Source organism: Musa acuminata, chromosome BXJ3-8 (assembly GCF_036884655.1).
Source record: "Musa acuminata AAA Group cultivar baxijiao chromosome BXJ3-8, Cavendish_Baxijiao_AAA, whole genome shotgun sequence".
In the NCBI taxonomy this organism is placed as follows: Eukaryota; Viridiplantae; Streptophyta; class Magnoliopsida; order Zingiberales; family Musaceae; genus Musa; species Musa acuminata.
The window spans coordinates 41,122,671-41,144,583 of record NC_088356.1 but is presented as its reverse complement, the minus strand read 5'-3'; the positions used below and the strand labels follow the sequence as shown (position 1 = coordinate 41,144,583).

The 21,913-nt window shown below is 47.9% G+C and overlaps 1 non-coding gene and 1 pseudogene across 1 annotated transcript; one reads left to right on the top strand and one right to left on the bottom strand.

Annotated features, from left to right (window-relative positions):
- Nucleotides 1–20,664: 20,664 nt before the first annotated feature.
- On the bottom strand, nucleotides 20,665–21,660 carry LOC103995143 (carboxylesterase 15-like; annotated as a pseudogene).
- Nucleotides 21,661–21,775: 115 nt separating this feature from the next.
- TRNAG-UCC (transfer RNA glycine (anticodon UCC)) lies at nucleotides 21,776–21,847 on the top strand. The gene has a single exon. It is a non-coding gene; the product is annotated as a tRNA-Gly (tRNA).
- The last annotated feature ends 66 nt before the right edge of the window (nucleotides 21,848–21,913 follow it).

The window sequence follows — 21,913 nt, the reverse complement described above, 5'->3', positions numbered from 1 at the left end:
AACAAACAACAACTTCATGAAGCTCGATGGACTGACCAAGTGGTGAGGAGTCGTTGCATAATCTCGCTCGAGAGAATGCATTGGTGGATGCATTGCGAGATCAAGTGGGGGAGCAACACAAATGAAGGCACACTTTGAGTCGATATGAGATCGAACTCAAGGGAGGGCTGACCCGTGGAATGGTGGGCGTGAGGGCCACCATCGACTCAATGCGAAAACGAGGAGCGGAGCAACTTGGGTGTAACTTGGTGAAGTACCCAAGCCGCATGAAGGGAGCCAACAGAGAAGTTGGAACATGGAGCAGAGGCACAGTGCTTTCCTTAGACAGAGGTCAAGGACATGAATTCTTGCAGAGGCAAGAGCAGGATCATGTTGTTCCATGGGTCCTTCATTCTGACAGAGCAGACTCATCTTGCATGGTGCCAAAGACGAAGGGAGCTTCTGGGCACATGCACCTTATCTCGGGAAAGCATTTGATGGAGGAACTAAGGCGACTCAATTTGCGGAGGTGAAGTTGGGTTCAGAAGGCCTTAGCACGGGGCAAGAGGATGCAGAGGCGGGTACTCTTGAAGAATATGCCACAGTGTTGCTATTCGAGTTGCTATGAAGGAAGCGGTGCGCAGCGGAGATTGTGCTGGTAGGGGCAGAAGCCCAGGATCCAAACAATGGTGCACCAATTGCAGCGAAGTCGGGGGATTTCGGGAGCTACTAGGCGACGGACTGTCCTAGAGCGGTGCTTCATCTAGGTGTGACCCAAGAGTGGGTGGATGAAGGTCGATTGCCAAAGGAGCGAACAAAATCGAAGGTGGAAGAGACCCTACCATGTATTGGCAGAGGCCACACATGGAGAGTTCACAATTCGAGTTTATTCCACAAGGATCAGAATGCAATGGAGATGTCACCAGGAGGCGACATGGTGCAGCGGATCGTGGTGGAACAGTTCGTGGCAATGCGATACACACGACAGGACCCGTGAGGGATTAGATCATATGGAGGTATGATCGGGAGCTACTAGGAGCTCCGCTTTGGTGAACAACATGACGGCAAGAAGGGCTATGGATTCAAGGAGTGAAGGCCATGGTACCGCAGAGGCGGGTCTTCCGGGCGTGCACCGAATTTTGCATCGGATGAAAACCTTGGTCATCAGCATATGGGGGCTGGGTTCCACCAAGAGAAAAGTTCGAATGCAAGTACCAGTGAGTTCCATGGGAGGGACTTGATCATGCAAAGGTATGATCGAAGCAGTTGGAGAGTTAGACTGCTCCAGAGTTCATATTCGCTTAAGGGAGCCCGACAAGTCAGAGGACAAGGTCGAGTAAGCGAACGTTGCTACCAAGGAAGCTAAGGAGAACAGAATCGGTGCAAACCCTACAACGTGATGGCAGAGGCCATGCATGGGAGTTGTAGTCTGTCTTTCCATCGACCAAACAGACTGCTTGGAGAACACAGAGGTGTTGAAGCAGGGGGTCGAAAGGGGCGAGGAAGCGACGACGAGTCCAGAGGGACTTAGCTACCCAAAATCAAGCATCAGTTAGAATGGAGGTGGACTCAGAGGAGTGCCACGGAGACATCTCTACTGATCGTGAAGAAAAGGGATTCAGATTCGAGGCGACGGATAGTAGGGCCATGGGCATGGCAGCGCCATGGTACCGCAGAGGCGGGACTTCCATAAAAGTTATTGATCCCTTGCTCTCATGGAGGGAGAGTGCTTGGTCGTGAAAGGGGCCGAGGAGGTGGAGCATGCAGAGGCAATCTCCAAGTACCGAGACAAGGCTGAAGGGAAGAGGCCAAGAAACTTCGTAAGACCGGTGTCAACAAGTTTCTCATCAAGATAGCCGTAAGTGAAGGACTTCGGGTCATGCAAGAGTGCACGACCAAGGAACGAAGCAAGCAGTTCGCGGTGCTGTACCTTTGCTACTCAGTGGAGTAGGCGGCAGGGTTGATGGAGAAGACGGTACAATCCCAGAGGCGACCTCATCTATCAGAGAATTACTCCAAGTTGGGGTGAAAACTTCCCGCATTCCAGAAGTTCGATGGCATTGAGAAGGTGAATCACAGTAGCTAACTCAACGCAAGGAGTGCAAACACTTCAAGTGCTTCAGAAGTGTGAGCAAAGAGCAGGCGAAGGCCAGTAACCAGCTCGATGCATGGAGTACAACCTCGAGGAGGCGGGCGAAGTCAAGTAACCTTTGCCTTCTCAACTCTCAAGAGAATGGGCGAAACCGAGTACCCCAATTCTCTTATCTATCCAGCAGAAGAGCTCTGCACAAGTTCAAAGACCCTTCGAAGATAATGGAAGACAATAGTTGTCAAATCCTCACCAACGGTGATCAGTGCTACTGAGAGTAGATTGTCCGCTTCATTTCCCAACGAAATGCCAATCGAAAGAGGAAGTGATGCGAACCTACTTGGATGTGACAACTAAGTGAAAGAAGAGACAATGAGCAAATTTTGTGGAGGAAGGACCCAAAACTTTAAAAGTTTGTGAGACGATGCTCATTAAAGCTCCAACAAGCATCCACCCAGTTCAAGCAGCATGTGGAATTTTGAGAGACTGGCACAGTAAGGATGGTCTTTTCCTTCATCTGGAGGATCCGCAGGAATCAACAAGGATCAACACAACTCAGCCAACCCCACACCAGAGTCAGAGTCATTGGTGAGTTGAAGCAGCATGGCGGATCAAAAGTTCGACTACTCAAAAACAGCAGCGGAGAGCAGCTGGGAGCCAGGAGGCGCATTGCAGCTGGAGCAGAAGATTGAAGACTCAGCAAAGGCGAAGAGTTGCAGTGTTCACAAAGGCTTCGACGAGGACGTCGAAGGAATAAGTGGGGGAGAATATCACGGACAAACTTCTAAATAGGATGTTTGATGTAATGCTTATGTATGTCCATATCTTTTGGCATGTTCATGCCTTGTACAAATGTAGAGGGGTGGCCGAAGGCTTAATAGTCCCACTTTAGTTGGGTTGGTGACCTCTTTAGGCTTGTAAATAAAGGTTGTGTCATGTGGACACGTGCGAGAGATTTTTGGTCTGTAATGGATCATTTTACCCTTTGTTCTGCCACTGTTCAGAGATTGTAAAGTCTGTTTGTAATTTGCATTGTCTATGAAGTGTTTTTCGGAGATGTTTGCTTGTGGATCCCGATTGAGGCGTTCTCTCTAACCCATTCTCTCTTTTGGTGGTCCTAAGGGACAATGGGAGACTTTGGGGAGGCTGACCTTTGCGGACGGACACGCAAGGGTGCCGCACGACTTAGGCAAAACCAGCTAAGTCCGTGACAGCGCGCCGTAGACAACACCGCCCCAGTCCTGAACGACGAGGAGCGCCAGGCCCTTCGAAGACTTAAGGAGATTCTCCTGGCCTCCCGAGTCATCCGGAAGATGACCGAGGCGTGGCTGATCGAGGCGGGTCTGAGCCCGGTGCCTCGAGGTATGCCTTAAGCGGGTAGCGGTCGGTTTTCGTGTTTTTGGTGTTCTGACCAAGGTCAACGTTTTCATACAGAGATGGTGAATCTTGTTGCCATGCGTGGAGGGCGTTCTTCGTCGACCACATCCTCGCGTCATCCGGCTGGTCCGGGCATCGGCTCGAGGGAGGCGCCGGTGGAGCTCGAGGCCGGGCGTCCCCGGAAAAAGGCCAAGATTGCCGCCCAGAAGAAACCAAATCTGCCGGGGGCTCGACCAAATGACGTCGTTGTGGAGCCGGGCACGCACGACCGGCGACGGGGACTTGGCCGAGGGGAGGCCGGGCCGAGCAACGAGGGGGCAGGGAAAGCGCCCAGGGAGCGCTCTATCCGTGACTTATGCCGCCTCCCTACGGGGGCGCAGAATGAGTCCTATCAGGCTCGTTTGATGGGCGAGCTTTCGGAGGGCCAACCCTCCGACTGGTTGGTGGCCCGTTGGGCGGGGTTGACCCGTGGGACCCAGGTATGGGCCGACAGGGAAGCCGCGGCCACGTTCATCCGAGGCGGGCTTCACCCTAACATGGCTCGCGAGCTGTATACCATGCCCTCGGATGTCCTACTGGGCAAATCTGCGAAGTCCTTGCTGTGGGTAAGCGTCCCACCATTGGACCCCAACTTTATACCCGGGCGGCGTTGGTTCTGACTTTTTCTCTACAGGGCCAACATTATTCCATGGCGTTGGCAGACCGCGTGCGTGATGCAGGTCAAGCCCTCGGCATTTTGTGCGACCGGAATGCCGAGCTACGTAGGCAACTCGAGGAGGTCCGTGCGGGGGCGGCTCCGGAGGCGGTCGCAACAGTCGAGCAGAGCTCCTCGGAGCTGGAGGTAGAAGTGACGCGCCTCAAGTCTGAGGCGATGACGGCCGATCAGCATACCTCGGCGCTGGAGGCGGAGGTCCTTCGCCTGAAATCTGAGGCGAAGGCGGCTGAAGAGGAGAAGGAAGGGCTCCAAGGGCTCCTAAGGGTGACTCGGACCGAGGCTCATCTGGCCCGGAACGAGGCGGTCATGTAACACCCCTCACTTCCGAATTTTCGTATAATAGTTCTGGTGATAATGTAAGCATCTATTTTTAATTGACACAAGAAATAGAGTATGAATCAGAGGTAACTTATTTTTAAGATTTGGGAGATCTGTTCAAAAAAAAAAAAAAAGAAAGAATCTGAGGACCTATATGTAAACCCTAAGGACCTAATCGTGAATATGATAAAAACGAGGACTAAACTGCAAAATGCACCAAATGACAAATTCCACCGCTTAAGCCTCTCTGCCTTCGTTGTTAAGGAAGCAGAGGAGGCAGCTCGTGGGTGACCAGGGAAAGAAAAGAAGAAAAAGAAGAAGAAGAAGAAGAAGAAGGAGAAGAGAAAGAAAATTTGGGGCTTTTAGGGTTTTTGCTTTAATCTTGTTACCTCGGGTCAAAATTTGCAAAAGGCAAGTGTTCTAACCCCATCCTACATAAGTATTTGACTCTGTTTTTATGTTGATTCAAAATAAATTGGAAGATTTCTATTTAGAAACTGATATATCTCTCTTTGGACTTAAACCATGGATTCTGAAAGTCTTTCGGTAAACTGACCCCTAAGCACTGTTTCGGCTATAAGTTTTAATATAGAATGAGAATTCAGGCAGGAACTATTTTGTTTGGAATTAGACTCGTATGTGTTTCTTTTGACACCGATTTTGTAGATTTTGGACACCGAATACTTACCCAAAAATTTGTTTCAAAAGAGCCTATAGACGCTGTAAAACAGAGTTCTGATTTCTGACCTTTCGATACTAAAACGCCTATAACTCCCTGTTGAAAATTCTGATTTGTATCAAACTGATTTTATTTGAAAGTAGACTTGAAATTCTCTCTTTTGACATATAGTTTGAAAATTTTGGAGTTTAATTGCCCACCCTATCGTCTGTTGATTCCGACCCTATAAATTCTGTAACACAGTGATTGTGATTTTGACCTTGTGTTACCAAATCAGAGGTAACTCAGTGTTGGGAGCCCTGTTTCATATGAAATCTGTTCCATCTTAATATAGATTGATATATGATTCGACCGTAGCCTTATTATGGGTATTGGAGCATAATTGTTATTCTAAAATATTTGTTTGATGTGCCACTGGAATTCTGTCCGAAATCGAGCTTTGGTTGATTTCGCGTATTTGGTTCCATTCCTTTGGATATCTGAATTTGTCTAACCTTCTTATTGGAATTGAGCTGATTATGATTGCTTGGAATCCCTGTACACTCTTGCTTTCAATTCTTTCCTAAAATGAATACTTTTGTGAGAGATTTGTTCCTTGCATCATTGTTTTTGAAAAGGCACATGTACGTTTGGTTGTTCCGCGTGTGCTTCCGTTATATGCTGCTTATTGTTGAAACTGCCTTCTTGTACTCTGGTGTGTGGGATAATGTGAACCTTTGCCAGAAATGGTAAAGGGAGTTGTGAACCTTTGCCAGAAATGGTAAAGGGAGTTGTGAACCTTTGCCAGAAATGGTAAAGGGAGTTGTGAACCTTTGCCAGAAATGGTAAAGGGAGTTGTGAACCTTTGCCAGAAATGGTAAAGGGAGTTATGCATAGAGCCTGCGATGCTCTGCCGGCCCCCTCTGACTTCACCTAGACGTGGGTGGATGGAGCTCCCAGACGTGGGAGACTTTTGTCAGGTGGTCATTCAGAAATGGATGAATCACATTCTGACTGAGATCCCACTACACCCTCTATATGTTTGATATGACATCCAGAGTTTTGGTGAGTTATTTTTGTTCGTGCTCTGGATAAGTATGATATGATTGCAACGTCAAGGACGACGTTTGAGCTTCTGTACGACATATGAGTTTGATATGCTCTGAAATGCTTCATTCACTATTGAGTTTGCTTCGTAATGTTCCATAGATCGTTGATGTGTTCTGGAACATTTTATATGCCATTGATAAGCTCCGATATGTTTCCTTTGTTTCTGATATGCTCCAATTACTCTATGCCCCATCTGTCTGGAACCAAATATGTATGATTAAAAAGGACAATTATGATTCTGCTCTTAATGATATTATGTATACGAAATCGTATATTCTGCTTTTGTGTTTTGATACTGTATCTCTTGGAAATTGTACTATTTTGTTATGGATATGTTAGTCACTTGCTGAGCTCTTTATGCTCACCCCGTTTGTTGATAAATTTTTCAGGATAGCGTATCGCTTGCTTAAATGTTAAGAATGGGCTGGGGCAGTGGAAAGTTTAGAAGACGTTGGGCAGAACTTTTGTTAGCATATATGTAGTTGTGTATAAGCTACCTTGCATCTAATGAAATGTGACTATAAATCTAAACCTGTGGATTTTGTGTAAGTTGAAGGATCCCTCATGTATAGGGTTTTGGAATGTTAAATTAAAATTGTGTAATGATATGAACTTATGGTAAATCGATGATTGTGGTGACTGCATGGATTTCCCCACTTGTGGATTTATATTGTGGTTTTTATTTTGATGAGTCGAGTTTAGATTGTATGAATTATCGAGTGATGTGTGCTATGTTTATGAATTGTACAGGGTTATGAATTGGTAGATTATAGAAGTGAAATTTTTGATCTGAATGTTTTCTTAGTGACCTCAAATGTGTGTTTGGATCCTGGGTTAGTTGTGACGAAAGATTTTAAATATAATGGATATTTTTGGGGGCGTGACAGAGGTGGTATCAGAGCATGATTTGAGAATCACTAAGAATGTTATGTTTTTTTTTGAGGTTTATTGACTATCATTTAGAGATTGATCAAAGAAAATGTTCTTTTGATGTTTTAGGAAGCAAGGATGACGAGATCATCTGGTTCTCCTGTTGCATCTACTACTGATCAATTGAGTGGTATTATGCGGACTTTGGAGACTATGGCACAAGTGATGCAACAACAACAACAACCTGTCCAACAAGGAAGTAATGATGGAATAGAGACATCAAACCGGACGGGGTTGGGAATTGGACAGTTTAAGAAGCTTAGTCCTCCCAGTTTCAGTGGTGAGTCTGATCCAATGGTGGCGGAACGATGGATGATGCAGATAGAGAAAATATTTGATGCCCTAAGTTACTCTGATGAACGAAAGGTTTTTCTTGCCACCTTTATGCTGGAAGGAGAAGCTGAACACTGGTGGAGAATGATTAAGAGGATGTCTGAAATCAAACATGAGCAAATGACATGGAAGTTATTCCAAGAAAAGTTTTACGACAAATATTTTCCCGATTGTATGAGAGAGCAAAAAGAATTGGAGTTCTTGAACCTTATCCAGGGAAGTATGACGGTTACAAAGTATGAATCTAGATTTACTGAGCTCTCCAGGTTTGCCACACATATGACTGATGATGAATCTAGAAAGGCAAGAAGGTTTGAAAGGGGATTACGGCCAGCAATAAGAAGCCGAATGTCAGCTTTAAAATTACAAACATATGCTGATACGGTAGAAAGAGCCTTGAAAATTGAAAGAGACATGGAGGAAATTCAAGAAATCATTGGCAAGAGCCAAAGGGACAAATTTACTAGCAAAAGCAGGAGAGAAAATAAATATGAAGATAGTAACAAGAGGTTTAAGACATCTGGATTTGAGAAAAGGAAACCATGGGGGAGGACTCAGTTATGTGAAAAATGTGGATCAAATCATGAAACGAGTCGGTGTTTTCGGGTGACTGGAGCATGTTTTAGTTGTGGAAAGCTAGGTCATCAAATAAAAGATTGCCCACTGAACAGGAAAAGAGAGCCACTGTCTCCTAGACCCTCAGCCCATGCTAGAGTGTACGCTATCACGGAACAAGATTCTAAAGCTTCTAAATCTGTGGTGGAAGGTATTCTTCATGTTTCTAAAAGAAATGCAAAAGTTTTGTTTGATCCCGGCTCCAACTTATCATTTGTTTCACAACACTTTGCTTGTCACTTGGATATTCTACCTAAACCCCTGGATTATATGCTATATGTAACAACTGCTGTTGGAGATTCATTGGCAACAAACGTAGTCTACCCATCTTGTTTGATCTCTATTGGAGACCATGAACTCCTTGCTGATTTGATTCTCCTAGAGATCCAGGGTTTTGATATTATACTTGGCATGGATTGGTTATCTTCTCATCACGCTAGTATTGACTGTTACAAAAAAATAATTACCTTCTGCATACCAGATCAGCCTATATTTTTCTTTGAGGGCATTAAGCATGATTTGCCTCCTTGCTTGATATCCGCACTTCAAGCTTATCATCTTATGCAGAAAGGTTGTCTTTGTTATATGGTGTGTGTAAAGGAGCATTCAAATCAGGAAACCCACATAGATGAAATTTCAGTGGTCAAAGAATTCCCTGATGTATTTCCTGATGACTTGCCTGGTTTACCTCTAGATAGAGAGGGTGAATTTGCTATTGATCTAGTCCCCAGTACAACCCCAATATCTAAGCCTCCCTACAGAATGGCACCACTTGAGTTAGAAGAATTAAAGAAGCAAATACAAGAATTATTAGATAAGGGTTTCATACGACCCAGTGTATCCCCATGGGGTGCTCCGGTACTATTAGTGAAGAAGAAGGATGGAACATTGAGGCTTTGTATTGATTATAGACAGTTGAATCAGGTGACCATCAAAAACAAATATCCCATACCTAGAATTGATGATTTGTTTGATCAACTGCAGGGTGCACAAGTATTCTCTAAGATTGACCTGAGGTCAGGTTACTATCAGTTGAGGATCAAAGAGGAGGATATTTCAAAAACAGCCTTCAGAACTCGATATGGTCATTATGAATTCTTGGTGATGCCTTTTGGTTTGACTAATGCCCCTGCAGCTTTTATGGAACTAATGAATAGGACATTTCAACAGCTCTTGGATATCTGTGTAATTGTATTTATTGATGACATATTGGTGTATTCAAGGAGTAATCAGGAGCATGAGGAACACTTGAGGAAGGTATTGTCCATACTAAGAGAAAAGAAGTTGTATGCAAAGTTCAGCAAATGTGAATTTTGGTTGAATGAAGTTGCCTTCTTAGGCCATGTGATTTCAGGAAAGGGTATATCTGTTGATCCAAGGAAAATAGAAGCTGTAGTTGAATGGGAAGTACCAACAAATGTGACAGAAGTTAGGAGCTTCTTGGGCATGGCAGGTTATTACAGGAGATTTGTGGAGGGATTTTCTCGAATTGCTCAACCTCTCACCAAACTCACTAAGAAGAATATGAAATTTGTATGGGGTGATGATTGTGAGCAAAGTTTTCAAGAGTTAAAAAGAAGATTGACTAGTGCCCCTATTCTCACTATTCCAAGGGGTAATGATAAGTTTGTAGTTTATACTGATGCTTCAAGTAAGGGCCTAGGATGTGTTTTGATGCAGGAAGGGAGAGTAATTGCGTATGCATCTAGGCAACTTAAAGGTTATGAACTGAATTACCCAACTCATGATTTGGAATTGGCAGCAATTATTTTTGCTTTAAAGATTTGGAGACATTATTTGTATGGTCGGCAGTTTGAAATCTTTACTGATCACAAGAGTTTAAAATATATTTTCACTCAGAAAGAGTTAAACATGAGGCAGCGAAGATGGATTGAACTTCTGAAGGATTATGATTGTACCATCCGATATCACCCGGGCAAAGCCAATGTTGTAGCTGATGCACTTAGTAGGAAATCTACAAGTTTTATGGCTAGTCTGGTCGTGAAGCAATGGAAGCTAATAGAAGAAAATTTTGATTTAAAAGCTTTGAGGAAAGAGCAAGACTCGATGATTCTGATGGCCTCCATTCAAGTGCAGTCTGATCTTATGCAACAAATTAAGGAAGGACAATTACGAGATCCACATTTAATCTACTTGAGGAGTGAAGTAGAAAAGGGATTGAAGCCACAATTTCAAATTTTAAAGGATGGCCTATTGAGATTTGGGGAGAGAGTATGTGTACCAAATGAACTAGTTATCAAGAATCAAATCCTAACTGAAAGTCATACTTCAAAGTACACCCTACACCCTGGGAGCACTAAGATGTATAGAGATCTTCGAAGTCATTATTGGTGGAAAGGCATGAAGAAAGAAATGGCAATGTATGTTTCTAAATGTTTGACTTGTCAGCAAATCAAAGTAGAACACCAAAGACCTGGAGGGTTGTTGCAACCTTTAGTTATTCCTGAATGGAAATGGGAATGTATTACTATGGATTTTGTTTCAGGACTACCCAGAACCTCGAGGAAGCATGATGCTATTTGGGTTATCATTGATAGGTTAACAAAATCTGCGCATTTCCTACCGATTAATATGACTTATTCACTTGATAGACTTGCAGATTTATATGTTAATGAAGTAGTAAGACTTCATGGTATTCCAAAGGAGATTATCTCTGATAGAGACTCCAGATTTCTCTCTAGATTCTGGAGAAAATTGCAGGAGTCGATGGGCACTAAAGTCAAGTTTAGTACTGCATATCATCCTCAGACTGATGGACAGTCAGAAAGAACAATTCAAACACTTGAGGATTTGCTTAGAGCCTATGTTATGGATTGGAAAGGTGAATGGGATAAGGATATTTCACTTGTTGAGTTCACGTATAATAATAGTTATCATTCAAGTATTCAGATGGCTCCTTATGAAGCTCTATATGGGCGAAAGTGCGTAACACCTGTATGTTGGGAGGAAGTTGGAGACAGAAAGCTATTAGCACCGGACAAGGTACAAGAAACTACCGAGAAAATTCAAGTAATAAGGAAAAGGTTAAAAACTGCTCAGAGTCGTCAAAAGAGTTATGCTGACAATAGAAGACGAGATATTGAGTTTGAAATCGGAGATTTTGTATTCTTAAAAGTCTCCCCTTCCAAAGGCATTATGAGGTTTGGGAAGAAAGGAAAATTAAGCCCAAGATTTATTGGACCTTTTGAGGTTCTTGAGAGGGTTGGTTCTGTCGCTTACAGGATTGCCTTGCCACCAGCATTGAGCCATGTCCACGATATATTTCATGTCTCGATGATTAGAAAGTATATGTATGACCCTTCTCACATCATTAAGTATGAGCTGGTGGAGTTCGATAAAGATCTATCCTATGTGGAAGAGCCTATTCAGATTATTGATAAGAAAGAAAAAGTCCTAAGGAATCGGGTCATCCCACTGGTTCAAGTAAATTGGAGACATCATTCTGGAGAAGAGACAACTTGGGAGCTAGAAGAGGAAATGAAAAAGGTGTATCCTCGTCTTTTCATCGAATAGAGGTACGATAAATTTAGAGGACTAAATTTTTCTTTTAAGGGGGGGAGAGTGTAACACCCCTCACTTCCGAATTTTCGTATAATAGTTCTGGTGATAATGTAAGCATCTATTTTTAATTGACACAAGAAATAGAGTATGAATCAGAGGTAACTTATTTTTAAGATTTGGGAGATCTGTTCAAAAAAAAAAAAAAAGAAAGAATCTGAGGACCTATATGTAAACCCTAAGGACCTAATCGTGAATATGATAAAAACGAGGACTAAACTGCAAAATGCACCAAATGACAAATTCCACCGCTTAAGCCTCTCTGCCTTCGTTGTTAAGGAAGCAGAGGAGGCAGCTCGTGGGTGACCAGGGAAAGAAAAGAAGAAAAAGAAGAAGAAGAAGAAGAAGAAGGAGAAGAGAAAGAAAATTTGGGGCTTTTAGGGTTTTTGCTTTAATCTTGTTACCTCGGGTCAAAATTTGCAAAAGGCAAGTGTTCTAACCCCATCCTACATAAGTATTTGACTCTGTTTTTATGTTGATTCAAAATAAATTGGAAGATTTCTATTTAGAAACTGATATATCTCTCTTTGGACTTAAACCATGGATTCTGAAAGTCTTTCGGTAAACTGACCCCTAAGCACTGTTTCGGCTATAAGTTTTAATATAGAATGAGAATTCAGGCAGGAACTATTTTGTTTGGAATTAGACTCGTATGTGTTTCTTTTGACACCGATTTTGTAGATTTTGGACACCGAATACTTACCCAAAAATTTGTTTCAAAAGAGCCTATAGACGCTGTAAAACAGAGTTCTGATTTCTGACCTTTCGATACTAAAACGCCTATAACTCCCTGTTGAAAATTCTGATTTGTATCAAACTGATTTTATTTGAAAGTAGACTTGAAATTCTCTCTTTTGACATATAGTTTGAAAATTTTGGAGTTTAATTGCCCACCCTATCGTCTGTTGATTCCGACCCTATAAATTCTGTAACACAGTGATTGTGATTTTGACCTTGTGTTACCAAATCAGAGGTAACTCAGTGTTGGGAGCCCTGTTTCATATGAAATCTGTTCCATCTTAATATAGATTGATATATGATTCGACCGTAGCCTTATTATGGGTATTGGAGCATAATTGTTATTCTAAAATATTTGTTTGATGTGCCACTGGAATTCTGTCCGAAATCGAGCTTTGGTTGATTTCGCGTATTTGGTTCCATTCCTTTGGATATCTGAATTTGTCTAACCTTCTTATTGGAATTGAGCTGATTATGATTGCTTGGAATCCCTGTACACTCTTGCTTTCAATTCTTTCCTAAAATGAATACTTTTGTGAGAGATTTGTTCCTTGCATCATTGTTTTTGAAAAGGCACATGTACGTTTGGTTGTTCCGCGTGTGCTTCCGTTATATGCTGCTTATTGTTGAAACTGCCTTCTTGTACTCTGGTGTGTGGGATAATGTGAACCTTTGCCAGAAATGGTAAAGGGAGTTGTGAACCTTTGCCAGAAATGGTAAAGGGAGTTGTGAACCTTTGCCAGAAATGGTAAAGGGAGTTGTGAACCTTTGCCAGAAATGGTAAAGGGAGTTGTGAACCTTTGCCAGAAATGGTAAAGGGAGTTATGCATAGAGCCTGCGATGCTCTGCCGGCCCCCTCTGACTTCACCTAGACGTGGGTGGATGGAGCTCCCAGACGTGGGAGACTTTTGTCAGGTGGTCATTCAGAAATGGATGAATCACATTCTGACTGAGATCCCACTACACCCTCTATATGTTTGATATGACATCCAGAGTTTTGGTGAGTTATTTTTGTTCGTGCTCTGGATAAGTATGATATGATTGCAACGTCAAGGACGACGTTTGAGCTTCTGTACGACATATGAGTTTGATATGCTCTGAAATGCTTCATTCACTATTGAGTTTGCTTCGTAATGTTCCATAGATCGTTGATGTGTTCTGGAACATTTTATATGCCATTGATAAGCTCCGATATGTTTCCTTTGTTTCTGATATGCTCCAATTACTCTATGCCCCATCTGTCTGGAACCAAATATGTATGATTAAAAAGGACAATTATGATTCTGCTCCTAATGATATTATGTATACGAAATCGTATATTCTGCTTTTGTGTTTTGATACTGTATCTCTTGGAAATTGTACTATTTTGTTATGGATATGTTAGTCACTTGCTGAGCTCTTTATGCTCACCCCGTTTGTTGATAAATTTTTCAGGATAGCGTATCGCTTGCTTAAATGTTAAGAATGGGCTGGGGCAGTGGAAAGTTTAGAAGACGTTGGGCAGAACTTTTGTTAGCATATATGTAGTTGTGTATAAGCTACCTTGCATCTAATGAAATGTGACTATAAATCTAAACCTGTGGATTTTGTGTAAGTTGAAGGATCCCTCATGTATAGGGTTTTGGAATGTTAAATTAAAATTGTGTAATGATATGAACTTATGGTAAATCGATGATTGTGGTGACTGCATGGATTTCCCCACTTGTGGATTTATATTGTGGTTTTTATTTTGATGAGTCGAGTTTAGATTGTATGAATTATCGAGTGATGTGTGCTATGTTTATGAATTGTACAGGGTTATGAATTGGTAGATTATAGAAGTGAAATTTTTGATCTGAATGTTTTCTTAGTGACCTCAAATGTGTGTTTGGATCCTGGGTTAGTTGTGACGAAAGATTTTAAATATAATGGATATTTTTGGGGGCGTGACAGGTCACCCTGACGCAAAAGTTGGAAGGGGCCCTGGCTGAGGCAAAGGGGGCTTCAGAGGCTCTGGCTGCTGAGCGGGATCGGCGGCCAGAGAAAGATAAGAAAATAATCGAGGATTACAAACAGTCCTCGGGCTTCCAGCTCGGGCTGGTCCGGTCGGGGCAGGTCACTTATGAGTACGGGTATCGGATTGCCCTGGGCCGGTTCAGAATGCGCCACCCCAGACTGGAAGTCGAGGGGGATCCCTTCACCTCGCACCCCGAGGACCTAGACGTAGATATGCCGGACGAGGTTCCCTTCGATGATAGCGTCGGGGGTTCTGACGGTTAGGGTAGAAACTTGTAATAACCTAGGCGGTCGGTCTGACTGTGTGAGTCAAGGTCGAGTCCTGTAGCCCCCGTTTTTCTTAAATAAAAGAAGATTTTCTTCTCTTGTGTGTTACCAAGCTTTCGCTTCCCTAGACGAAAAACTTCTTAAGGTTCTGGACGTTCCATGTTCTCGGCAAAGAAGAGCCAACGATCGTCGCGAGCCGGTATGTGCCCGATCGGACAAACTCGATCACCCGATAAGGTCCTCATTTGGGAGTGAGTTTGTCGTGCGCTCGGGTTGGGTTACTTACCTCGACCCTGCGCAGCACTAGGTCGCTCAACTTGATGGGTCGGGGGCGTACCCTTCTATTGTATATCCTGGCTATGACTCTTTTGTAGGTTAGGTCCTTCAGGTGCGCGCTGGCTCGCCTTTCCTCGAGCAAGTCCAACCCAGCTCGAAGTCCTTCAGCCGACGTCCCTTCGTCATAAGATTCCATCCGAGGGGTGGTAACCCTCATTTCGGCGGGCAGGACGATCTCGGCGCCGAAGGCTAAGCTGTAAGGGGACTCCCCTGTCGCGGTGTTCGGAATGGTCCGCAAAGACCATAAGACGCTCGGCAATTCGTCAGTCCAAGCGGATCCGGTCGCCAGCGTCCTCCTCTTGAGTCCGCCAAGGATGGCTCGGTTGATTACCTCGGCGAGCCCGTTCGTTTGGGGGTGCGCGACCGAGCTGAACCTCAACTGTATCCCGTAGGTCGCGCAGAACTCCTTGAACCGAGCGTTGGCGAACTGCGCCCTATTGTCGGTGATGATGACTCTGGGTATGCCGAATCGGGTAACAATGTTCCTTCACACGAATCTCTTCACCTGGCATTCCGTTATTGATGCTAGCGGTTCAGCCTCGACCCATTTGGTGAAGTAGTCTATCCCGACAATAATGTATCTTCGTTGCCCCGAAGCAGGGGGAAAAGGGCCGAGGAGGTCCATCCCCCATTGCGCGAAAGGCCACGCGTCGTCTATAGGCGTTAGCTGTACCATCGGTTACCGGGGGGTCGGTGCGTGCCTCTGGCACTCATCGCACTTCCGCACATACGAACTCGCGTCTTGGCACATAGTGGGCCAGTAGTACCCTTGGCGGAGCACCTTGAACGCCAATGTGCGCCCGCCCAGGTGCTCCCCACAAATACCGTCGTGGACTTCTGCGAGAACCGACTGAGCCTCTTCGGGCTCCAGGCAGCGTTGGAGGGGACGTGAATATGACATCCTGTACAACTGGCCACCGATTTCACAATACCAGGCTTGGGTTCGGCGCAGGCAACGAGCCGCAACTTCGTCCTCAGGAAGCGTCCCGTGGCGTTTGAACTGCAACATCTCCCGCACCCATGTCGTTAGTGGGCCGATGGTGGCCACCGCTGCGACTGCGATGGCTCGGGCGGGGAGTTCCTCTACGTCGGGCTCGCCCTCGGGATTCGATCCAGAGGCCAGTTTAGCCAAGGTGTCCGCCCGATCGTTCTGGCATCTCGGCACCTCTTACCTCGGCCAGATACTTTGACATGATCGGGTCTCGGGCCTCATATCCGCCAGATAGCTGCCCGGCTACGAGCTATGAGTCGGTGTGTACGTGTATGGCGCCGACCTGCATCTCTATGGCTAGTGTGAGCCCCATCAGCAGCGCCTCGTATTCTGCCTCGTTGTTGGTGGCCTTGAATCCGAAGCGTAGGGAGCGCTCGAACGAGCACCCGTCGGTCGCTTCTAGCACCAACCTGGCCCCCGCGCCTTTCCGGCTGGATGATCTGTCGACACGTAGGAGCCATTCTGTCTTCACACTTTCGGATTCCTCGGCCTCGGGATAAGTCAGTTCAGAAATGAAGTTAGCTACCGCCTGTGCTTTGATGGCGGTCCTCGGGATATGCTGAATATCGAACTCACCGAGCTCCATTGACCACTTGAGTAGGCGACCTACATGGTCAAATTTAGACAAAATTTGCCGGAGCGGCTGGTCGGTGATTACCTCGATTGGGTAAGCTTGGAAATAGGGGCGCAGCTTTCGGGCGGTCAATATGAGCGCTAGCGCTAGCTTCTCGATCGGAGGGTATCGTTCCTCGGGTCCGTTGAGGACATGGCTAATGTAGTAAACTGGTAACTGCTCTCCAGATGCCTCCTTGATCAGGATAGAACTTACTGCATGCCGAGAGGCGGCCAGGTAGACACTCAGCTTTTCCCGAGGAGATACCGTAGCGAGGCGGGGAAGTGATGTCAGATGCTCCTTTAAGCGGGTGAAAGCCTCCTCGCACTCCGCCGTCCACGCGAAGTCCTTGGGGTTCTTCAGAGCCCGAAAGAAGGGGAGGCATCGGTCTCCCGATCGGGAAAGGAACCTGGACATGGCGGCGAGCCTCCCGTTCAAGCATTGCACTCCCTTGACCGTCTGAGGGGGCTGCATGTCGACGACAGCCCGTACCTTTTTGGGGTTTACGTAGATTCCCCTCTCGTGTATGATAAATCCTAGGAATCTGTCCAAGTTGACACCGAAGGCGCACTTGGTGGGGTTGAGCCGCATGTTGTGCCTTCGGAGTGTGTCGAAGGTCTCGGCCAAGTCAGACAAGTGAGTCATAGTTGTGCGACTTTTCACAATCATGTCGTTGACGTAGACTTCCATGTTTCTCCCGTTCTGGTGAGCAAACATTCTGTTCACGGTTCTTTGGTATGTAGCCCCCGCGTTTTTCAGCCCAAATGGCATGACCTTGTAAAAATACACCCCTTGGGCAATGAGGAACGCGGTGTGCTGCTGATTCTCGGGTGCCATCCTGATCTGGTTGTAGCCGGAGAAGGCATCCATGAAAGAAAGGCGGGCATGACCGGCCGTTGCGTCCACCAGCTGGTCGATCCGCGGGAGGGGGTAACAATCCTTCGGACAAGCACGATTAAGATCGGTGTAGTCAACGCACATCCTCCAGCTTCCACTAGGTTTTTTCACGAGAACTACATTGGATAACCAACGCAGGTATTTGGCCTCTTCAATGAAGCCCGCCGCTAGAAGGCACTTTACTTCTTCTCGGACGACCTGTTGGCGCTCGGGAGCGAGACGTCAGGGCTTCTGCTTTATTGGCCGCACGTCGGGAGAGATGCACAGGTGATGCTGAGATACCTCCGGGCTGATGCCTGGCATGTCAGCGGGCAACCAGGCGAAGATGCTCACATTCTCCTGGAGAAGATTGATGAGCTGGGCTCCCGCTCCGCGAGCTCTGACCCGATCTTCACGGTTCGGTCTGGGCGTCCATTCTGTAGTGGCACCTCAATTATAGGTTCCGTCGGCTCGGGGTGTTGGGGCAATCTCCTTGCTTTTCGGTGGTCTTCGAGGGGCGGTTCATCCCTCCTCCTCTTGTGTAGGGAGACCGTAGTCATGTAGCACTGCCTTGATTTGTGAGGGTTCTTGTCGACTTCTCCGACCCCGGTACGGGTCGGGAATTTCACGGTTCGGTGGTAGGTGGAGATGATCGCCCTGAACTTATTGAGGGTGGGACGCCCCAGAATCGCATTGTAAGCGGTAGGGAGGTCCACTACCAAGAAGGTGGCCATTACCATCTTTGTCCTCGGCTCTTCCTCGAGGGTAAGAGGCAAGGTGATAGCGCCCAACGGTGAAATTGACTCGCCGGTGAACCCAGTGAGCGCTGAGCTCATAGGCTCCAGGGCGTCGCGGAAGAGCCCGAGCTTTTGGAAAGCTTCCTTGATAAAGGATGTCGGCCGAGCTTCCGGTGTCGACCATAATTCTTTTTACTCGGGCGTTCGCGATCCTCGCGGTTACCACCAACACGTCGTCGTGTTCGCGCTGCTCGGCTCTCTCCGCGGGAAACGTGACCTCGGGAACGGGCCCACCCACGTAGTCTTCAGCTACGGCGCGGGCGTACGCTTTTCGCCCAGACATACTGTTTCCCCCGGACGTCGGGCTGCCCGTAATGACGTCGATCTGCCTTTCGATGGGACCCTCGGCCTGCGGGGAACGTTCCTTATCCTGCCGTAGATAGCGGGTGAGTGCCCCCTTCGTATCAGCTCCTCGATCTGCCGCTTCAATTCGCGGCATTCCTCCGTGTCATGGCCGTGTTGCCGGTGGAAACGACAATACCGCGTCTGGTCCGCGAGTTCCCACGGGCTCTTCATCGGGTTGGGGGTTCGGAGCAACCCTTTCTCCTTTATCTGGAGGAATATCTGTGTCCGAGATGTTCCCAGGGCGGGGAGTGACGACCTTGGGATGGGTGGGTCGGACCGGTCCGACCTGCGCCTCGGCGGGTCGGGTAGCTGACCTCGTGGTTGCTCCGTCCGAGGCCTTTTGTGTTCCTCTCACCTCCCCGACATCCAAGCTTCGGCCGCCACATACTGGTTGGCTCTCTGAAGCATTTCTGAAACTGCAGTGGGGGACCGCTCCATGAGGGACCAGAAAAACCTAGAAGGACGGAGACCTACCGTGAATACCTACATCAACAGGGAGGGATGAGCATCTGACAAGCCCCGGATTTCCGTGGCGAAGCGATTTACATAGTAGGAGAGGCGTTCGTCTTATTTCTGGTTTAGCCCAAGGAGTAGGGCGACGGATGGCTTTGGTCGGGCTAAAGCTAGGAAGTTGAACTCGAACTCCCTGGCGAGCTGATCGAAGGAGGTGATTCCCCCGGTCTTCAGGCCGCCGTACCACGTGCGAGCAGGCCCTCTCAGGGTTGTAGGAAACGCCCTGCACGTCAAGGCGTCAGAAGTTCCGTACAGCGCCATTTGGGCCCGAAAGGCAAATACATGGTCCGCGGGGTCAGTGGTGCCATCGTAAGCATCCAGGGAGGGGAGTCGAAAGTTTGCAGGTACCGGCTGGTCCCGTATTTCGGGCGCGAACGGGGACCCCTCGTGCGGATCGTCCCCTAGCTGTTCCTTTGAGGTACGAACCTCCCTCTGTACTTCATCCAGTCGTTGACCGAGGAGGCGCAGTTGGGCCCGGAGGGAGTCCGTCGAGCTCGAGGATATTATCTCCTGCTCGGGTCGGCTGACAGGGTTTCTCACTGCTTGATCCCTCAAGGGGAAACGCCTGGGGTAGGGGGGAGCCAGGGAGTTCCGGGGTGATTACGTGCGCAGGCGCAAACGGGTCCAGTCGATGCGTCGGCTGGGCCGACGATGGGTTTGCTGATTGGGAAATAAGCGGAACGACGGTCTGCACCATTCCCGTCAAAGCTCAGACTTGGTGGGCGAGGTCCTGGAGGGCCTCGGTCGATACGGGTGCGGGGACGCTAGGGGTGCCTTCGGGTGGGAGCAGACCCGGGTCATTGAACAAACGCCAGTAGCGTTCTGAGGTCGCGGCGAGGTCGTCTGCTTGTGGTCGTTCGTGCGGGGGACGCGCGACCGGTGCCCCTGTTAGAAACGACCCCTCGGTTGGGGGCTCGTTGGTGTCGGTCTGTGGATCCCTCGACATTCGGGCCCTCCTTCTAGCGCCAATCTGTTAGGGTAAACAACTTTGTGCCGTGGCCTCAGGGCCGACGCGGCTTGTTTCGGGGTCGGATGGCAGGGATCCTTGCTCGGGGTCTCTCGGGATTGCTGAAGTGACCGACCGTGCGGACCGGATCGCGTATGGGTTCGTCGGGATGCCCTGAGGGGAAGGCTTCTTCTCCTTGTGTCCCGGGGAAACGGCTTCGTTGCCTTACCTACATACAGGTCGGGTCGGAAGCTCAGCCCGACCCCTCCGACGATCAAGTCAGTGAATAGTCACAGGGGGTTTGTTATCTATGTTCGTGTCCCCACTTTCATTTAGAGCGCGAGGGTATTTATAGGGAAGCTTACTGTTTCCTGATGTGCTCGCTTGCAGGGGGCAAGCTCGTACTCCTGGTAGTGTCTGACACTGGTGTTAGCGTGGCGTAAAGAATAGAGTCTGAGCATATCGTTAATGGACCTCGGTCTGCGTTCTGATGCGTTTGACCAGGTTCCGCCGGATCGATCGAGGTGTGAGGCATCATCAGGCATCAGTCGAGTCTCATCATAATTATTATCCTCATCAATAACTACCTACATAACTGCTATGAATCAATTATTTGTTTGATGACCTCGATCAGCAGACCGGTTCGGACAGGCCGAAGAACCCGTGCTGCTGCCCCTCGACCTCCACCACCTCCACCGGTTTCCCCACTCCTTCAGCCACCTCGCGTACTCCAGCGTCCGGTCCCTCAGCAAGCCCCTCTCTGCCGCCACCACCAGCATCGGACCCAGCTCCGCTATCTCCAGGCTCGGCGCGCCCAGCCCGAACGGGTTCGACGCCGGGTGATCCGCCTTCGCCCCCGACGGAACCGCCAGTACGGTCGCTCAGCTCCTGGCTCAGCATTGCGTCCTGGGGGCACTCCGCCTCGGACCTTGTCTGCTGCGCTCCGCCAAAAAGGGGCAGCAGTAGGACGAACCCGCGCACCAGGACCGGTCCCAGCTTGGCGCGGCCTTCGGGCGAGCTGAGCCGGACGGCGAGGTGGTGAGCGATGTTCCTGCCGGCCGACTAGCCAGAGACGAAGACCCGGCCGAGGTCGGCCAATTCAGCGAGCCAGGGGTCGGCGGCGCCAGCCTGGGAGCGGAGCCAAAGGAGGGCGGCGGCAGGGAGGCGGTGTTCAGGGGCGAAGGCAGCAGTTGTAGAAGCCGGCCAATCGCGGGCGCCGAGGCAGTAGCCGCCGCCGTGGAAGTAGTAGAAGACGGGAAACTTGGTGGCGGGGCCCAGGGGGAGATTTCGGGGCTTGTACAGGCGAAGGTGGAGGTCGTAGGAGGAGAACCGGACGTCCTTCCAATCGACGGGGACAGCACCATCCTCGCGAGAGGGGGGGGTGGTGGATGGGGTTCGGCGAGCGGAGGATGGAGCCATCGCTGAGGACACGGAGGATGCCGCGGCAGTCCTCTTCGACGTGAGGAGTAGGAATAGCAGGGGAGTCGGAGGGGGCCATGGCGGCGGAAGCAGTGGTGGCGGTGGTAAGAATGAGGCAGGGGAGCCCACGCAAGGAACCACGCTACGACCAATTATTATGGTATGATTCCGGCAGCTGCGGTTTGGGAATTTAGTCTTTCTGTTACATAAATAGCCACAGAAGACAAGCTCGAAGAGCGTTTGTAGTCCAAAGGTTAGGATAATTGCCTTCCAAGCAATAGATCCGGGTTCGATTCCCGGCAAACGCAGTTTCTTTCTACAATAATTTTTGTTAAATGTTCTCCGATCATACAGATACAACCAACCAATCACAC